Below are 20,087 nucleotides of genomic sequence, written 5' to 3'. Positions count from 1 at the left end.
CACTACTAGCACTAACTGGACTGTAGAAATACAACCTAGGAGGCATAAAGTTCCATTTACTACAATTGTATTGAGCGCCATCAGCTCTATTAGTTGTTTGGTTCATGTTTACCCTCTGTTTCATATGGGCCAACATAATCCCTGGTCACTGAGCAATCCCAATCTTCTGTCCCCATACTTTATGCACCAGAACACATTTACATGGGGGAGGTGGGAGGATTTTTCTGCTTTAATGGAAAAGTAGAGGCGGCTCCTTACCAGATGCCACCTCTACTCTACAGAAATAGGACCACTGATTGGCTGCAGTGATCACATGACATTGTTTATCTTAGAAAACTGTGTGGGTACACAGGGCTGAAAATGGAGGAGCATGTAAGTATAGATTTTTTTTACATCTATGCAGCACCCTGAGTCGTGTAATAAAAGGTTGTAGTAGCAGATAACCCCTTTAAAGGGAATCTGTCAACAGGTTTTTGCTACCTCATTAGAGAGCAGGATGATGAGACTCTGAATCCAACGATGTATCACTTAGTGTACTGGGTGCAGTGGTTCTGACAAAATCGAAGCTAACCCTGCCCACACCAGGCTCTCTGTATACATAGTCTATTGACAGTGAGCTACTTATCACAGAAGTTGAGTCGAGAGCCCAATCACCAGCTAGTCACAGCAATGATAATCACCAGGTGATAAAACCTTCATTGTAAGTAAACAACAGAACACAGCCTGATAAGTAACACATTGTTGTATTCTGTGTTATAAACCCTACCCCATGCTGTCCTCAGATTACATAGCAAAAACCTGCTAGCAGATTCCTTTTAATTCAACTTTGTGTACACATATCCCCCTATGATGAAAAACTGGTATAAAAAAGTCAAACCATTTTTTTGCAAGTGGTAATTGGCAACTTTCTTTGCTGGCCATAGGTAATGCAAACTTATTTTAGATAGTCCTAAATGCACCAAACTTTCAAAGGGGTTTATATTGATAACTGTGTCTAATTTTAAAGCAGTAAGAGGTTGTTCGGTTCAAATCGTTAAGTCTGCAGTCACTGTGTTTGACTGCAGACTTATGAATATCCCCAGCCCACGTACTATGCAGTGCGAGGATTCTCCAATTTTTGAGCCGGGACTGGAGGATATGTATGCGTTATACATACTCCTGGTCAGTGGACGTGGCCTCGCTCCGTCCGGCTACGCTCACTATGACGCATACATATCCTCCGGTCCCGGGGGTCACAGGGGTGGTTTGAACAGGACAGTTAGACCAATAACACATTGCTCGTTTTTTTTAACAAGCCACATGGGCAATGTAAGTTCTAAAAAATGTTTAATTTTACATAATGAAATTGTGGATTCTCACTGATTAATTGGGAAGCATATAAATTTGTTCGGAGGAAAATATGCTTTAGTAACCTGTCATAAACAAATTAAAAAAAATGAGCTAGTTCAAAATCTTCCACCTCCACATTTAATACCAGGGATGGCATTAAAATCAGGGATGAATGGAGTAGCCGAATCCGAAGCCTCCCATCTGGGAAATTCTTCCACAAGTGGCAAAGCCCCTTGTACTTTGGCATTCACTAGCACTAGGGGCATTGCTTGTACTGGGCATTGTACCCTGATTTGGAAATGTTTCTCCAGTAGCGTGATTTGCCTGTCTTGTACTGTTCCTTGTCGTGTTTGAGGATGGACCAGAACGACTGCTCATTTCTGGGCTATCACTGTAGCTGAAACTAAAGCCCTCAAAACCATCGGCTTTTTACATTACACTTTCTTCGCGGTCAACATAAAAGGGCATGCGTGTCCTCTGCAGTATGAAACTGGCGTGCCATTTTATTACTTTTTATATTTTTTAGTTATATTTTAGTAAAAAATATGTTCCTATCAAATTATGTATATATAGTATAGTGTATAGTATTTGTATGTGTATATTAATGCAAAAATGAACAAATTGATTAATGTAACTAATTGATTAATGTAACTAATTGATTCTGGTAACTAACTGATTACCATAACGAATTGACTGATTAATGTAACTGATTACTGTAACTAATTGATTAATCAAATAATTGATGGAACTATTAATAATTGATCAGTAAAACAATTGCGATCAACCCTAATCCTAATAATTTATTTTAAATTTAAGAATATAAATATATTAATCATGAATAATCTCATTTATCTAATCAACTTATGCTATACTAAACACCTACCCTATCTAACCCTATATCCTAACTAATACATTTATGAGATTAACTGGGAAACAGGGGAATCTATTGATTTGTGTGTGTGTTTTTACTCACTGCTCTCTTCAGAAGCTCTTGTCACACTGTTTCTCCTCTGATCTCTAACTGACAGAAGATCACCCGGGCAAGTTTGTTACTACAAAAAACTCTCCCAGCAATTGCTGTTATTGGCTAACAATGACGGTGATGTCATCAGGACCTCAATCAATCAGATCTTGATAAGGTAAGAGGGGTCACAGCTAGCGTTCTGCATCAGAATCCCGATGCTTACAGGTTCCTGGGGGTCCCGGACTCTGCAAGATCGCCAACTGTAGACAAACATCGGCACTGCACAAAGCCCAGCAAGCGCCGATGTTTATTTACCATCGGCGGTCGTGCAGTGGTTAAACATAGTTCATTAGTGTAAGTTTGTTGGATTATGTATGGAAGCAAAAGAGGCAGATATTGTAAATGGAGCTTAGATTGAAGGATATGATTTAGTGTTATCAGATGTAAAAGTCTCCTGTGTCTTCCCTATTTGCACGCACAACATATCGCCCAGCATTATGAAATACTTAATGTTAATAACAATGGATTGCCCTTCTGCCTTTCACAGTTGTGCTCTGTAGTAGAGTGCCTAGAAATGACCACTCTTCTGCATACTAATGACCCATTTGTACATCAATCTAATATGTGACTCATGGCTGTTTGCCTAGAACACTTGATTTAATTATTTTTGTTTCGCAGGATTCTATAGCTATTTCATACATATGGAAGAACTTACGCGCTCTTTTCTGGGCGATTTTCAGTTTTTGAGTGTTCGTTTTTCCATCCCCTTATTCCGAGAGCATTACGTTTTTTATTTTTCCATTGACATAGCTGCGTCTGGGCTTGCTTTTTTGGGGGATGAGATGTACTTTGAATGACACTATCCATTTTACCATGTGATGCACTGGATAGCGGGGAAAAAAATACAAGTGTGGCGAAGTAGAGAAAGTATCGCAATTATGCAATGTTTTTTTTTTTTCATTATTTACAGCATTCATTTTATGGTAAAAATGACCAGACAATATGATTCTCCAGGTCACTACGATTACGTAGATGTGTATAATTTGTATTTTTATTTAAGTGTTGAAAAGTAATTCAGAAATTTGTAAAAAATAAAATTTTGCTTGTGTCGCCGTTTTCTGAGAGCCATAGCATATTTAATTTTCGGGCTATGGACTTGTGTGAGCGCTTGTTTTTTGCACCCGTTTTGATGTTTTTATCGATATCACTTTGAGGTAGATACAGTGTTTTGGTCGCCTGTTATTACATCTTTTTGTGTTGTTGCAGAGGCCGAAAAAATGCAATTCTGGCGTTTTGATTTGTTTTTCTCATTACGGATCGGATTAATTTGTTCTATACTTTCATAGATCGGACTTTTACAAACGCAACGATACCAAATATATATTTTTTTTAAAGGGGAAAAGGATGATTTGAACTTTTTTTTTTTTTTTTCACTAACCATTTTAAATCTTTTTTTTCCACTTTTCACTGTAATTGCTAGTCCACTTAGGGAACTTGAACTTGCAATGATCTGATCACTTGTGCTATATACAGCAAAAATCATAGTCTCCTATGAATGCCAGCTACTGGCTGGTTTGCACAAGAGTACCGTGATGACAGACACAGGGATCTTCAGCAGACCCCTGGCTGTCATGGCAACCCAATGGCACCCCATGGAATAATGCACCCCACTGCCAGCACATGTTAACGACCCGCAGTTGTTTGAGGCAGATAATTGATGAATAACATAGCTATTATCTGCAGGCTTGGTACGCGACCCTGCATCGAAGTCAGGGAGCCAGCATATGATGTATCAGTATGTCATATGTCCTTAAGGGGTTAAACCATGTCTCTCAAACAGGACTGAAGAAACAGTCTAGGCTGGGTTCACATTTATACAGTGCATTACTCTGGATGAGTTACAAAAAACAGTACTCAGATGTGTATAGCAGTGTATCGACAGTGCAACAAAGCCAGGTAGGCTACGGTAAAGACCTAGCTCTACACGCTTTGATAGGTGCACCTGGCTGATTCTGCATATAACCAGGTTATGTATTCACCTTAGTCAGTCAGCTGGGAGAAAGCTCATGATTTATGACGGGATGCATGTCCCTTCATGAATCTGGAGCATTTAGCATTGGATGGAATGCATGCACCTCTGTGTGCTATGCCAAAAACCTCACTCCACTCAGGTACTGGAGTAAGATTTATGACCTAGGGAGCACCACAGTTTGTCATGAATTAGACAGGCGATTGTGTCACGCCCCCGTCGCACCTCTATCTTGCTCCAGCTTTGCTCTCAGCCATTTCCACCTGTAAAATTCAGCAAAAATGGTGCCAAACATTAATAAGATGCCCTAAATTCATTGTGGCGTGCCCCTCTTATTGAATTCAGCACATCGCACTCCAGCAAGCCCATCATTATGATTGGCGTCCGCAAGGTCTTAAAGAATCGGCCCCTATGTATCTATGTGTTGGATAATGTTTCACACTACTGTGGATGCATCATCACTTTGCTTTAGTTATCGTACAAATAAATATAAAGAATTAATTTTCGGAGTAGCAAATTAGAGACTTTTGGTGAGCTTTTCATATAATAACTGAGCAAGACCATAAAATTACTTTAAATGGAATCTGTCATCAGATTTTTTCTATGTAATCTGAGAGCACCATGGTGTAGGGAAAGAGACCCTGATTACAGTTATGTGTTACTTACTGGGCTATGTGTTATGACTAAGCCCTAATATTCACATGGGAATGAACAAACCAGGGAAGATATTCAACCTGCACACCACAGGTTCCTGTACAGACTAAGTAAATCCCTAACTTGACCCTGATTTGTCCCTACCTGACCGTAGAGATTAGCACCCTAAAATTATGTAATGGCACCCCCACTCAACGTCTGCTGACCCTGTGTGTCCTTAACTGCACCCTCAACTATACACAGAGTGTAACCCAAAACAACAATAGAATGTGGTGCACACAAAGGGTGAGGCACAGGGCTAAGGACGTGTTTACACATTCATGAAAGACAGAAGAAAACGGAAGAAACTCCAAAAGACCTTTGGTATACATGGAAACCCCCAGACCCTAATTATAACAAAATGGGAAGAGTGCTGGGAAAGGGAACATGCAAACAAACCACAGGAGAAGCAATAGAGAAAATCTCAGCAAGATAATCCTTAACTGGGAAGCTGGGACTCCAAACATCTGTCTAACTTGGAATATAGCCAGCAAAGACTGCATGTGCAAGAAGAGTATAAATAGCCCCTCCCAATGTGTGATAAGACAAACTAAATGAGGAAGTGAAAACACCTGCACAGAAGCAAAACAACAAAGCAAAAAAAAAGACGAGAGCATTATCAGTAGTTGGACAAAGACAACACAAGCTGTGGTCCAACAGAGAGGGAAACCAATCACACAGCCAGAGGTCTATGGATCGAGCCCTGGAGTCGAGCCATGAATCTGTGTTTTAATTTTTCAATACAATCAGTGTGTTATCAACAGAAGATTATCATTACAGGACAACTGACTTCATGCATCCTAGTTATACACAGCTTAACAACTGAGTTCTGCTAGAACTGCAACAGAGAAAACTGTGATTCTATAATAACTGTTGTGTCCAGAAAACTAAGTGATACATTTTGACAGGGTCTCTGTCATAAACCTGCTGACAGATTCCCTTTAAATGAAACCGGACTATAACCTTGGACTAATCCATTTCTCAGTCCACTATAAAACATGCATGTGTGTAATGCTTTATTTTCCACATGGAGACACTGTTGGGTCATACTTGTTTCCAGGCTCTCCAACAGGTTACGACTAGATCACAGGTGATCACAGCAGTGAGACCACATGAGATTACCTTTTTTATTGGCTAATCCATCGAACATAAAGGAACTTACCCAAGTGGAAAACAACAAGATGTGAATTTCTGTTCTATTCTATGTTAACACTGGAGAACCTGCAAACATTCCTGTTTCTGCTGTGAGGCTGGCTGGACATAATAAAGAACATTGTACTTATAAATTGATTGCGCGTAAGAATTTCTGGGGCCTACATGAGCATATAAAATTTTTGTTTAATTAGCGAAGGATGAGTTTTTGATTGGCACGGCTTACAGAGTTATTACGTGTGGGATCTGATATAACAGAGTACATCTTGAGTTAACATCACTAATTTGCAGGCTGCGATAATGACTTTCATTATGTTAATTCGGAAAGGAAGCACAAGGAAAGTGAAATGGAAGGAAATATGTGCTTGGAAATCCTTACTTGGGTAAGATACATTATTTTCTCATTACACTGAACAGAGCAAATTAAGAAAAGAGGTTTTCATTAATGTTAACTATTAATTTAAACCCAAAGAAGAAGGATATGCATTTATATCAATTTTCTGCACAAACATTTATGTTCTTACAAGCATTAAGAACAATACCCAATGCAATATCCAAGTCAATTAAGGGGCTCCTTTTTGGTTATGATATTATTTACCAATCATGCAGTATTGTCCCATATTGTCAGTGCTTATATCTTTTAATAGGTCATCAATATCAAATCGCTGGAGTACCGACACTTGGCAGCCCTACGATCAGTTGTTTGCATCTTTAGTACTGTCCGGATGTGAACAGTATACGAAGCAGGAACAGCACGGCTCCTAACACTGCGTAGTGGCCATTCTCAGGTACTGCAGGATAGATTCTAGGAGTTTAGCTGCAGGATCTGAAAACAGTCCTTCCACTGTGTAGAGATTTGTGCTGCTCCGCTTCGGTACACTGGTTACTTCTGCCCGTTGCTTGCGCTGCAAACAGCTAATTGATAGGGTTGCCTGTCGTTGGAACCTCAGCAATCTGATTTAGATAACCTGTTACAGATAGGCTATCAATATCTATCTAGCCTACAACCCATTTAAGTTGGCCTTACACCAAAGAGATGGGTTAACAGTGGGCCCAGTGATCATGCTCCTTCTGAGAGACAGTCACTAGTAGCTTAACTACCCTGAGAATAAATTAATGTCATGCCTGATCCTACTTTCTTCTGAATATCTCTTCCAATTCAATAAGGATCTGGGAAAAACCTTCAGTGTTAACCCATTTAGAGACTGTCATAATTGATTCATTAATACTGTTGAGACTTTCTTCCTGGTCCAGCATGACTGCTAAAATCAATAATTGGCCGATGATTGCCTGCAGTGGTCGCCTGATGCCTATCGCTAAAAGAGAAAGATAGGAGACAAGCGGGGGAGACAGGCAGCAGTAAAGGGAAGCAGTTGGAGGCTAGTAGATGAATATAGTTCTTTTTTATTTTTACACAACCCTGTGCCCATTATTAATTTTTCCCAAAGTAGTGGACACCACCTTTAATTTTGGTTGGAAGGCCAAACAAAACTTCTGTTAGTGATATTGAAATGGTACAAATATAGTAGAAGGAAGATGCTGTTGACTTGCCCAGGGGAATGGGGGATGACTCGGTACCCGGGACTTTAGCCTGGCCTTCAGGGATGTCGCGGTGGTCGGCTCCCGGGCCCGTACCCTGGGGTCTCTCCTTAAAAAGGGTGGATATTTTGTTAAGTTAATAAAAGAGTTCGTGACGCCACCTGTGGTTTCTGGTGAGGATCACCAGCGCTGCGCAGTCCACTGAGGCCGATGATAAGGCAGCTTGATGGTATAGCTCCCCACAGGTGGAGCTAGGCCTCAGGGCAGTGTAAGGAAATGGATATGCAGGACAGGCGAGACCAAGCCGGGTCAGAGCAAGAACAGGGACAGACACGATAGTCACTTCAGTACCTTTTACTGATGGAAATTCAGGCACGTCCCGGAGCACTGTAGGGTGAAGGGTGCATGTCAGGATCCTCCCCAATGAGCGGGTTTTGGGCCTCCTGCTTCTTGCCTCTGCATAGTAAGTTTCTGACCTGCCTGGAGCTAGGCCTAACTTTGTCTCTGTCCTGCGCTGGCTGACCTTGTGGTAGGGCTTTTCCTTGGAGTACGCGCTCCCGACTTACGGGGCCTATGTGTCTCCTGGCTCTGTTACGTATCAGCACTTTAGCGATCCTGGCGCTTGTAGTTCACCTGGGATTCCGGTTTATCTTACTGGGTCATGGAGATCCCGGTAAGCTTCGGACCCGGCGTCCGGTAACTTCTTCGGTGTGAGCTAGTTAAGCTCCTCTGCCCCCTATGTACTAACTCTCCATTCGCCTTCGGTCTACTCGGGCCCTCACTAGGCCACTCACACTAACGGCAGCTTGCCGCGCTTCACCGATCTTATGGCGCCGGCACACCTAAGCTCACCTCTCTGAGCTACAACTGAGTCTGGACTGTGCTCCACTGCAGGCTGATCTCTTTCAGGCTTCTCTACTGCAGGAACTCTCTCAACAGGTTCTGCTCTCTGTCGACTCCAGTCTAGACCAACTGACTAACTGCCTGGCTTCACCTTCCCTATTTATCTATCCCTAACGGGCTCCCTCTGCTGGTCTGAGGTGGAAGATGGAGATGTGTGAATGGTTATGGGGGCCTCTTGTGGAGGAATCCATCAATACACCCTTCTAGGATTTGTGATACCAAGCACAGCTGGGTGTCACATTCCCCCCTAGTTAAACTCCGCACTCCCGGGCTGAAGTACATTTTATAAAACAATAGGAAACCTAAGCAATAAAAGAACAATCTTCCCTTTATGGGAGGCACCAATCTTAAACATTACATAACAATAACAAAGCAGAGTGTCCTCAGATTTCAAGTCTCCTATGGTGAGGTTCCAAAACTGGATGTCCATCTCACAAAATAGAGTACTTTGTGGTTTTGAGGGACCTGTCCTAAACCCTCTACGTAGGCCCTGGGGTGGCTGCAGGGCATGAAGATCCCGAGTTGGACCTCCAAAAGAGCCACTCCAGACAGGTTTTTCTTCTGAGGTCACCTAAAAAAGGGGCACTCCAAGGAGCACAATTATATACCAAAAGAGTTTTTGGGCTGCACACAGTCCTCAGGCACGCAGTTCTTAGGTGAATAAGAAAGTAAATAGGCAAAGCACACATTAATAGAAACATGCATGAAAATACACAATTAATTCAATACATTTCAATTTATTACACAATACCCCAGGGGTAACTATCTACACTTTCATAACTTTTGACCATCTACTGCGTGTACCTAGCAGGGGGTTTACCTCTCGTGCTACGTGCTGATCTGCGTAGTGCTGTGGTTGGTGGGTTATCAGTGTCTGCATTCTCAGTTACTCTACCAGTTCTACGTGTGACCATGTTGTAAAACTGCCTTAACCTCTCTCTTGGGCTGGCAAGTCTACCATTGGCTGGGCCCTCTTGCTCCGCTCCTACCGGGGATCCTTCATCCGGGGATACTTCTTGAGCTGGCTCTTCTGCAGCACTTACAGGTTCAACTTGCTGTGGAGGGTTTTCTGGCTGTTCATAGAATTGGAGTACTGGGATGATTACTGCTCCTCCTATCTGAGGCCAATCTGCTGGGAAGTCTCCTAGGTCAGTGTGGATCACTGTTTCTTCAGGTTCTTCCTGGATTGTGAAAGGCACTTGTTCCTGAGGTTTCAGTAAATCTGGACACAATTTTAGGTGGTCCCTGGACACTGTTGTAGACGTTCTTCCTCCGTCTCGACTGATTTTACATGTCTTCTTGTTGTCAAACCTTGACGGTAACACAGTGTAGGGGTCTTTTTCCCACTGGTCATCAAGTTTGTGGTTGCGTCTTTTCCTTTTCAATACTGTTTCGCCTGGTGTGAAGGGTTCTGCAGGTGTGTTTTTGTTATAATGACTCTCCTGCTTTTCTCTCACCCGAGTAAGACTGTCCTCGACACAGGCTTGTACCCTTCTGTACTGCTCTTGTCTGGTCTTGTCCCAGTCCTCAGTGGTCATATCAGCTTCAGGCTCAACAACACCAAGCTCCAGATCCATGGGCAGCTTTCCTGGCCTTGCCCGCATAAGATATGCTGGGGTGCAATTGGTGGAACTGACTGTTATATGATTGTACAGATCCACTAGGTCTGGTAGTAGGTCTGGCCACTGGTTTCTCTCCTCAAGTGGTATGGTCTTTAGCAGGTCGATGATGTTGTTCATCTTTTCGCAGAGACCGTTTGTTTGTGGGTGGTAAGGCGTAGTTCTTATCTTTTTACAACCATACAAATGGCAGAACTCCTTGAACACCTCAGCCTCAAAGGCCGGGCCTTGGTCCGTCAGCACTTGCTCAGGATATCCGTGGGGTCTGCAGAAGTATGCTTGGAATGTCTTTGCTGCTGTCTCTGCCGTCAGGTCTTTGACGGGGGCGACCACCAGGAAACGTGAGTAGTGATCCACGATGGTCAGAGCATAAGAGTATCCTGACCTGCTGGGGGACAACTTGACATGGTCCAGGGCCACGATCTCCAGGGGCCGACTCATCTTGATGGGTTGCAGGGGTGCTTTCTGGCTGCTGAAGTCTTTTCTTCTTAGGCCACAGGGTCCACAGTCCCGGCACCACCTCTCAATGGAGCTGTGCATTCCTACCCAGTAGAATCGACACTTCAGCAGGGTCTCTAGCTTTTTCCAGCCAAAGTGCCCCGCCTGATCGTGGTAAGCTTCTAATACCATCTGGATGTCTGTCTTCGGGACCACTATCTGCCATACCATCTCATGGGTTCTTGGATTAATGTACCTCCGGCACAGCTTCTCACGGTAGATAAACAGCCGGCTCCTCTCATTCCACAGCTGCTTTGCTTGCAGAGACACATCTTTCTCCAGGGAAGCACCTTCTTGGGTTATCAGCTGTTTGATGCGGCTGACATCCGGGTCGCTGTCCTGGGTCTCTTTCCAGCTGTGGTGAGGCAGGGGGTTTAACTTCTTTCCACGCTGCTTCCTGGAGGCTCGTTGCTTGTGGATCATCCCATTCTGGTGAAAGGCAGGTAGCTCTATCTCTTCCAGGTCATCCACTTCTTGTTCTGTGTCTGATTGGTGAGGCATCCTAGACAGGGCATCGGCGTTGGCGTTCTTGCTGTCACGGGTGTGTCGCCACGAAGATCGTCACGATTACACAGCCTGACTTCTCGCAGCTGAGTTTTTGGTGTTTTGTGTTTTTCGGCAGTGAGGGAGTTAACTCTCTCTCTCTGTGCTAGACGAGGTCCTGCCTCGCCTAGCTGCAATCAATTCTGCAGTAGTGGGACTCCTTCAAATGCCTGCTGGTCTGTTAGGGAAGCGTCGGTGAAAGCATTTCATACAGACAAACAGAGCGGATCGTGGTATTTTGGAGTTCTGAGCTAAGTGTATTTGGTGTGGTTTTTCCCTTCCTCGCTTTATCATTTATCTCCTTTCCCGTTGGTGTTCCCTCTGTAGTTGTGGTGTAGTTTTTGTATGCAAGGTGGTTTTTGGTTTGACCCTTGTACTGTCTCGTTCGTCTAAGTACTGTGTATTGGCATATTATTTCCTGTCCCCTATTGTTGTGATCGGGGTCCTTCTCAGGACTAGATTACTGAGGTGCAGGGATCCTCAGGAGGTAGGGGTTACGCTGGCGGCCTGGACCTCTGTACCTTTAACAGTACCTCCAGGTAGAGGGATTAGTCAGGGCCCCAGCTTAGGGTCAGCTTAGGCCCTTGACCTCCTGTACGCAGTGTCAGTGTGACACTTGCGGCCCGCCCGGTATTTAATTGTAAATTGGTAGTTTGACAGCCGAGCCATCCATCGTTGTTCCAGTGCCCCCAACTTAGCTGTTTCAAGATGGGTCAAGGGGTTGTTATCAGTAAAGGCAGTGAACTTACTGGAGGCCAGATAGTGCTTGAACCTTTCTGTGATGGCCCAGACCAAGGCCAGGAACTCCAACTTGAAGCTGCTATAGTTCTCTGGGTTCCTCTCAGTCGGGCGGAGCTTCCTGCTTGCGTATGCGATCACTTTTTCTTGGCCATTCTGCTTCTGACTTAAAACAGCGCCCAGTCCTTCGTTGCTGGCATCTGTATACAGCAGGAACGGTTGGCTGTAGTCAGGGTAGGCTAGGATCTCATCGCCCGTCAGGATCTCCTTCATCTCCTGAAATGACTCGGCTTGCTCCTTACCCCAGTGGAATGGGGGATTTCTGCCTTTGGGGGACTGCCCTACCAGGAGGTCTTGCAGAGGAGCTGCTTTCTTGGTGTAGTCTTTTACAAACCTCCAGTAGTATCCTACTAGTCCCAGGGACTGACGCACCTCCTTGAGGTTTTTCGGCTCCGGCCACTTCTGGATGGCTGTAACTTTCTCCGGGTCTGGTGCTACCCCTTCCAGACTGACAATGTGCCCCAGGTACTGTACCTTTCTCTTGAGCAGGTGGCACTTTGAGGGCTTCAACTTCATCCCGTACCGGGACAGTGACTCAAATACCTCTGCCAGGTGTTTCAAGTGGTCCTCGTACGTTCTGGAGTACACTATCACGTCGTCCAGGTAAAGTAACACAGTCTCGAAGTTGTGGTGTCCCAGGCAGCACTCCATCAATCTCTGGAACGTTCCGGGGGCATTGCAGAGTCCAAACGGCATACTGTTGAACTCGCAGAGTCCCATCGGGGTGGTAAAGGCCGTCTTCTCCCGATCCTCCTCAGCCACAGATACTTCCCAGTACCCACTAGTGAGGTCAAGGGTAGAAAAGTAATTTGCAGACTTTAAGGCAGCTAGGGACTCCTCTATGCGTGGTAAAGGGTATGCATCTTTATGTGTAATGCGATTTACTTGACGGTAATCTACACACATTCTCCTGCTCCCGTCCTTTTTCCTAACTAGCACTAGGGGAGCTGCCCAGGGACTACAACTATCCCTTATTACTCCAGCCTTCCTCATGTCATGCAGCATTTCTTTTGCCTTCTGGTAGTGAGCTGGTGGTATAGGCCTATAACGTTCTTTGATTGGGGAATGGTCACCTGTGGGGATATGATGTTGAACCCCCTTAATCCTCCCAAAGTCTAGTGCATGTTTACTGAACACTTGCGAGTATTCTTGTACCACCCGGTGTACACCCTGTTTTTGATGGGCAGGAGTGGTGTTTGTCCCAACATGGAGCTGTTGACACCAATCGTCCACCTGGGTTGCAGGGTCATTATCCTCCACTTCGTCTGGTGAAGTTAAGGACTCCGCCTCATAAATGCAGTTGTTATTGACAGCATGTAATTTGGCAACAGTGGCATAACGTGGCAGTCTGACCTCATCTTCCCCTAAGTTGAGAAGACGGACGGGCGCCCTCCCATTACGTACATCTACCACTCCCCTGGCGGTTAAGAGCATGGGTCTATGCTCGGAGCAAAGGGGTTCTACTACCACCTGGTAGCTCTGTCCTCTAAGACCTATAGCAGCTCTACACCAGATGAGCATTTCACTCATTGGGGGGATGACAATGGGTATGGGGTCTGTTACCCGCACGTTACCAATTTCACCGTCTGTTAACTTCACTTGCTGTTGATACATCAGGACTCGGATTTCCTTCTGCAGCGCCCTCCTCTGTCCTGGTTTGACAGTGTCAGCTATCTGTTGGAGTAAGAACACAACCTCTCCCAAACAATTACCGACAATGTTAGTGCCTAATACCATATACGTGTCATCAGGATTATTCTCTACTACAATTAGTCCCTGGTCCTTCAGCTCCACTCTCCCCACCTTTACAGTCACATTCTTAACCCCGAGTAGGTTAAGGGGGAGTCCATTTGAGGCATATACAGTCAAATTTGGAGCTGACGGACGTAGGTCGTCCATGGACCAGAACTTCTTGTAGAGGACATCAGGCATGATGGTTACCTGAGATCCTGTGTCCAGCAGGGCATGCGTCAGGATCCCGTCCAGTACAATGGACAGGAAAGGTCTTCCTCCGATGAACCTGTTGTACCAGTCTGATGGGCTTGGTGAGTTTACTCCTGGGTGTCGGCCCTCGGACCCAGGGTTTTCTCGTTTAAAGGACACTTCTGAGCGAGGTTTCCGGTCTTACGGCAGCGGTAGCAGGTTGGGTCCCTCTGTGGACGGCGCTGGTCACTGGTCCTCGAAGAGGGTGGTGTTGGCCTCTTCCTCCTTCGCATCCAGGGGACATCCTCAGGGCTATCGGCTAGCAGGAATTTCCCTCCTTCCTCGGGCTCCGTCCGCAGCTGCAGAGCACTCAGCACAGTGGTCAGGGTTTTGCTCAACTGACGCACCTCAGAGCGCAGACTGTCCAGTTCTTTAGGGGACGTTGCTGGAACTTTAGCTTCAGCAGCCACTGGGGAAAATGTAGGTGTAGCAGGCACTTGGGAAGCCCCACCCTGGTAACGTTGGATGGCGTTTGTTTCCAGGGGCTGCAGTCCTTTTATAGCCATGTCCTTAAGATTGTCAAAGGTGGCATCTGGATGATCCAGGGACCACCAACGCACAGTCCTGCTCTCCTCTGGAGACTTTAGTCCCCGAACAAACTGTTCCTTCAGCATCTTGTTCTCATTCTCAACGCTGGTTGGACTAACCTGGTTCAGAGCCCGCAGGGCCCCTTGAAGACGCCAGGCGTAGTCCCGGACATTGTCCTCCGGTTGTTGGGAACAGCTGTAGAACCTCATCCGGAGGTCCGCCTCAGTAAGGTCCTCAAAGTCTGTAGTTTTTGAAAGATTGCGGACACTGACTCCTGGTCTGCGGCCGACCATGTTTCCACTTCCCGTTCCGCAGCACCAGTCAGTTGTCCTAATACAACTGCAGCTCTTTGTTTGCCGGTCATAGAGTACATGTCCAAGATACCACATATCTTCCGTTTAAATCCAGACATGGTATCTGGTTTGCCGTTGTATTGGGGGAGCCACTTTGCTCCAGGAATGTACGGTAAAGTCATAGGAATAACAGGTGTTACAGGCGCTGCTGGTGGAGCGGCGGCTTCGGCCTGCTTATCATCGGGAGCGGGCTTAACTTTAGGGACGTTGACCGGCAGGTCGGCGCTCCGCTGTTCATCGGACATCTTGGCGCCCCCCGTAGTTGACCGTGGCCTACCTTCTAGTTTTTCTTCCAGTAGGCCGCAGCTCCGCAGGTGACGGTCGTGTTCAGGACCTTGCGTTGCTTGCGTCCTACGTTAGAGCGTTCAGCGACGTTCCTTACAGGACCTGGCGCATCCCGATTTGACGTCTAGGCGTGGGGCGTGTCCGGGGCTTCGCGCTCTTTTGCAGGTACGCCCCTAATTTTCCCGCGGTTATGCCCTTCTTCTCGCTCGGCGCCCAACAATGGCGGCAACCTTCACCACAACTTTACGTACACAGTTCAGAATAAAGGCGCACAGTACCTGGTGGCAACGGGCACAACACTTCGTCGTTACAGCGGGCACGCAATCCTGTTCGTGACGCCAGTTGGAGATGACTCGCCCAGGGGAATGGGGGATGACTCGGTACCCGGGGCTTTAGCCTGGCCTTCAGGGATGTCGCGGTGGTCGGCTCCCGGGCCCGTACCCTGGGGTCTCTCCTTAAAAAGGGTGGATATTTTGTTAAGTTAATAAAAGAGTTCGTGACGCCACCTGTGGCTTCTGGTGAGGATCACCAGCGCTGCGCAGTCCACTGAGGCCGATGATAAGGCAGCTTGATGGTATAGCTCCCCACAGGTGGAGCTAGGCCTCAGAACAGTGTAGGGAAATGGATATGCAGGACAGGCGAGACCAAGCCGGGTCAGAGCAAGAACAGGGACAGACACGATAGTCACTTCAGTACCTTTTACTGATGGAAATTCAGGCACGTCCCGGAGCACTGTAGGGTGAAGGGTGCATGTCAGGATCCACCCTAATGAGCGGGTTTTGGGCCTACTGCTTCTTGCCTCTACGTAGTAAGTTTCTGACCGGCCTGGAGCTAGGCCTAACTTTGTCTCTGTCCTGCGCTGGCTGACCTTGTGGTAGGGCCTTTCCTTGGAGTACGGGCTCCCGACATACGGGGCCTATGTGTCTCCTGGCTCTGTTACGCATCAGCACTTTAGCGATCCTGGCACTTGTAGTTCTCCAGGGATTCCGGTTTATGTTACTGGGTCATGGAGATCCCGGTAAGCTTCGGACCCGTTGTCCGGTAACTTCTTCGGGGTGAGCTAGTTAAGCTCCTCTGCCCTATATGTACTAACTCTCCATTCGCCTTTGGCCTACTCGGGCCCTCACTAGGCTACTCACACTAACGGCAGCTTGCCGCGCTTCACCGATCTTATGGTGCCGGCACACCTAAGCTCACCTCTCTGAGCTACAACTGAGTCTGGACTGTGCTCCACTGCAGGCTGACCTCTTTCAGGCTCCTCTACTGCAGGAACTCTCTCAACAGGTTCTGCTCTCTGTCGACTCCAGTCTAGACCAACTGACTAACTGCCTGGCTTCACCTTCCCTATTTATCTATCCCTAACGGGCTCCTTCAGCTGGTCTGAGGTGGAAGGTGGAGATGTATGAATTTTTATGGGGGCCTCTTGTGGAGGAATCCATCAATACACCCTTCTAGGATTTGTGATACCAAGCACAGCTGGGCGTCACACTGTCATCCGAAAAGAATGTAGCGTCAGTTTAGGGGTACAGTAAAAATGCTATTTTATTCATGTGGTGTCTTAAAAGGTTTCATGTCTCAGGGATCTGGCAGTTTGCAAATCAATAAAGCATAAAATAGATGCACAGTAAGCAAACTGGGAGGATTTTTCCCAGTTCCTTATTGAACTGAATGATGTATTTCAATGTTCTATCCTTTTGTAGCCACAGCAGACATGCCACCACCAGAGGTGTCTGGCAGCAGCTTACTCCCATCTCCCCGTTAAGAATGCATGCAAGGTCAATGGAATTGTATGGGGTTTAATCTGGAGAAATAGCTGTCGGCCAATAGAAGAGCATTTATCCAGTAGCTATTAAAGAAGTATGGGCACCTTTAGTAAGAAGTGCTATTCTAATAATATTGTGAGGATGATGTAGTAGTGGGGCATTATTTGAAACACTGATCTAGAACATAAACTGCCATTGTTACAAACCTGTATTAACAAAGATTATATAAAATCTTCTTAGGTTAATAGAAAATCTCCATTGCATTAATGTATTATTCCAATTGAATTTCCTAACGAAATTGGAAAAAAGCCAACCATGTCACCTACGGTATGCTTTTTCCCAGTGGCCTAAATGATTTCCTTGTAGTTGAATATCTGGTTATACCCATTATAATAAAAGCATGCATGTTCATCACATAAGAGAAGGAAATACAATGTGCTTCAATCCATTATAATAATAACATGAGTATTAAGGAGGATTAACTGCTGTGAATAAGGAAGAATCGGAGGTATTGTAAAATAAGAGCACAAGCTGCTTTGCTGTTACATAGATATCGTAGTCGCTGGACTCTGTAAGAAGCCATACTGAAGCTCATTATTAAATAGGGAGCTGTACTTGCTTTATAAATGAAGTATCTGCTTCTGTGATGTATGTACAGTATATAGTATGTACATATATAGCATGATATAAGCTAAATATAATCTAAATAGAGTACATCCCTCTGCACATTTATGTTTTAAAGTAGATGCACTATACACTGGGTTCATAATTATTAAGCAATTTGTATTTTTGATGATTCTTTTTGTTATTGAACAACTACAGTGCTATCGGTCAATCCAAAAAGTTAATAAACCTGAAACATGAATATTTAAGAAAGTAAAGGTGTGGTTTTGTCTTTCTTAGGAGAATAGCTATGTGTGCAGAATTATTGGGTGACTATTGGTGTGCAAAATTGTTATACAACTAAATGAAAAACAGAAATATTCACATCTCATTTGTTAATTTTGATCTATCAAAGTGAGAATAATAACTAAACAGCTGAAAATGTGCAAAAATATATTGCTGGCATTTAAAAAAATATATCAGTGACCAGTATAGCCATCCGTCTTTTCAATAACAGTCATAAGTCTTCCATCCATGGAGTCTGTCAGTTTCTTACTCTGTTTATAATCAACTTCCTCGACAGCACCAACCACAGTCTCCCAGACACTGTTCAGAGAGGTATACTGTTTTCCTTCACTGTAAATCTCCTGTTCTCAATAGTACAATATTTAGGTCAGGTGAGGAGGGGGTCATGTCATTATTCTGTCATCTTTAAGGCCGTTACTGGCAACCAAGCAGTGGAGGACTTTGATGCAAGTGATGGAGCATTGTCCTGCATAAAAATCATGGTTTTCTTGAAAGATACAGACTTTTTCCTGTACCATTGATTGAAGAAAATGTCTTCTAAAACTAGAAGTAGGTTTAGGAGTTTATTTTAAGTCCATCTTCAACATGAAAAGATCCAAATAGCTAATCTTTAATAATACCAGCCCATATCCCTCCTCCACGTTGCTGGCATCTGAGTTGAAGTGGAGGTCTTTGTCCGTTGCAGGTACAGCCACAGATCTATCAATCTAGTCCATCAAGAGTCACTCTCAACTCGTGAGTCTATCAAATCTGTCTTCAAATATTTGTTGGCTCAGGTTTGACATTTCAACTTCTGTGTCTTGTTCAGTGGTGGTCGGGTTTCAGCCTTTCTTACCATGACCATGTGTCTGACCACTGAACAACTTGTACTTCTGGGCCCTCCAGGGAGGTTGCAGTTCTGGAATATGACAACACTGGAGAATAATGGGTTCCTGGTAGTTTCATGTTTGATTCTTCTCAAATCTTTAGCAGTTGATGTGTGTCTTTTTTCCTCAACACGTTTTTGTGACCCTGTTGACTATTTTTAATAAAACGTTTGATGTTTCTGTGATCACACCCCAATATTTTAGCAATTTCAAGAGTGCTGCATCGCTTTAAGACTTGTAACAATTTTTGACTTTTCAGAGTCAGTTAAATCTCTTTTTGGCCCATTTTGCATGAGTAAAACAGGTTGCCTAATAATTGTGCACATCGTGATAAAGGGTGTTGTATCCTTAAACCACACCTTCACTCATTACACAAATGCGTCATCCAATAAGCATTCACGTTTATACAGCTTGAAGTAAGAAAATACAATATTGTCAAAATACCCACTTGCCTAATAATTGTGTACACAGTGTATATAATTTAAATACTGCACACTGCGTGCAGAATTATTAGGCAAGTTGTATTTTAGATGATTATTTTTATTATTGATCAACACCTATGTTCTCAACCCAAAAGACTCATAAATATCCAAGCTTAATATTTTTGGAAGTTGGAGTGTTTTTTTTTTAGATTTGGCTATCTTAGGAGGATATCTGTTTGTGCAGGTAACTATTACTGTGCCGAATTATTAGGCAACTTAATAAAAATCAAATATAATCCCATCTCACTCGTTTATTTTCACCAGGTAAACCAATATCAGTGCACAAAATTTAGAAATAAACATTTCTGACATGCAAAAACAAAAAAAATTAGTGATCAATATAGCCACCTTTCTTTATGATGACACTCAACAGCCTTCCATCCATAGATTGTCAGTTGCTTGATCTGTTTTCGATCAACATTGCGTGCAGCAGCCACCACAGCCTCCCAGACACTGTTCCGAGAGGTGTACTGTTTTCCCTCCCTGTAGATCTCACATTTTATGATGGACCACAGGTTCTCTCTGGGGTTCAGATCAGGTGAACAAGGGGGCCATGTCATTATTTTTTCTTCTTTTAGACCTTTACTGGCCAGCCACGCTGTGGAGTAGTTGGATGCATGTGATGGAGCATTGTCCTGCATGAAAATCATGTTTTTCTTGAACGATATCGACTCCTTCCTGTACCACTGCTTGAAGAACTTGTCTTCCAGAAACTGGCAGTAGGTCTGGGAGTTGAGCTTCACTCCATCCTCAACCCAAAAAGGTCCCACAAGTTCATCTTTGATGATACCAGCCCATACCAGTACCCCACCTTACTGGCGTCTGAGTCGGAGTGGAGCTCTCTGCCCTTT

At 44.7% G+C, this 20,087-nt stretch overlaps 1 long non-coding RNA gene across 1 annotated transcript in view; it reads left to right on the top strand.

The window, feature by feature from the left end:
* Positions 1-20,087, top strand: part of LOC141251766 (uncharacterized) — a 153,934-nt gene that overhangs the window by 70,162 nt on the left and 63,685 nt on the right. Inside the window, exon 2 of the long non-coding RNA XR_012313386.1 lies at positions 2,358-2,468. This is a non-coding gene — a long non-coding RNA (uncharacterized lncRNA). The remainder of the gene's footprint in view (positions 1-2,357; positions 2,469-20,087) is intronic.

This window comes from Phyllobates terribilis, unplaced genomic scaffold, assembly GCF_046119375.1.
Source record: "Phyllobates terribilis strain yellow unplaced genomic scaffold, ASM4611937v1 Scaffold_2__4_contigs__length_985480577, whole genome shotgun sequence".
Taxonomy (NCBI): Eukaryota; Metazoa; Chordata; class Amphibia; order Anura; family Dendrobatidae; genus Phyllobates; species Phyllobates terribilis.
This window is presented reverse-complemented; position numbering and strand designations above follow the sequence as displayed.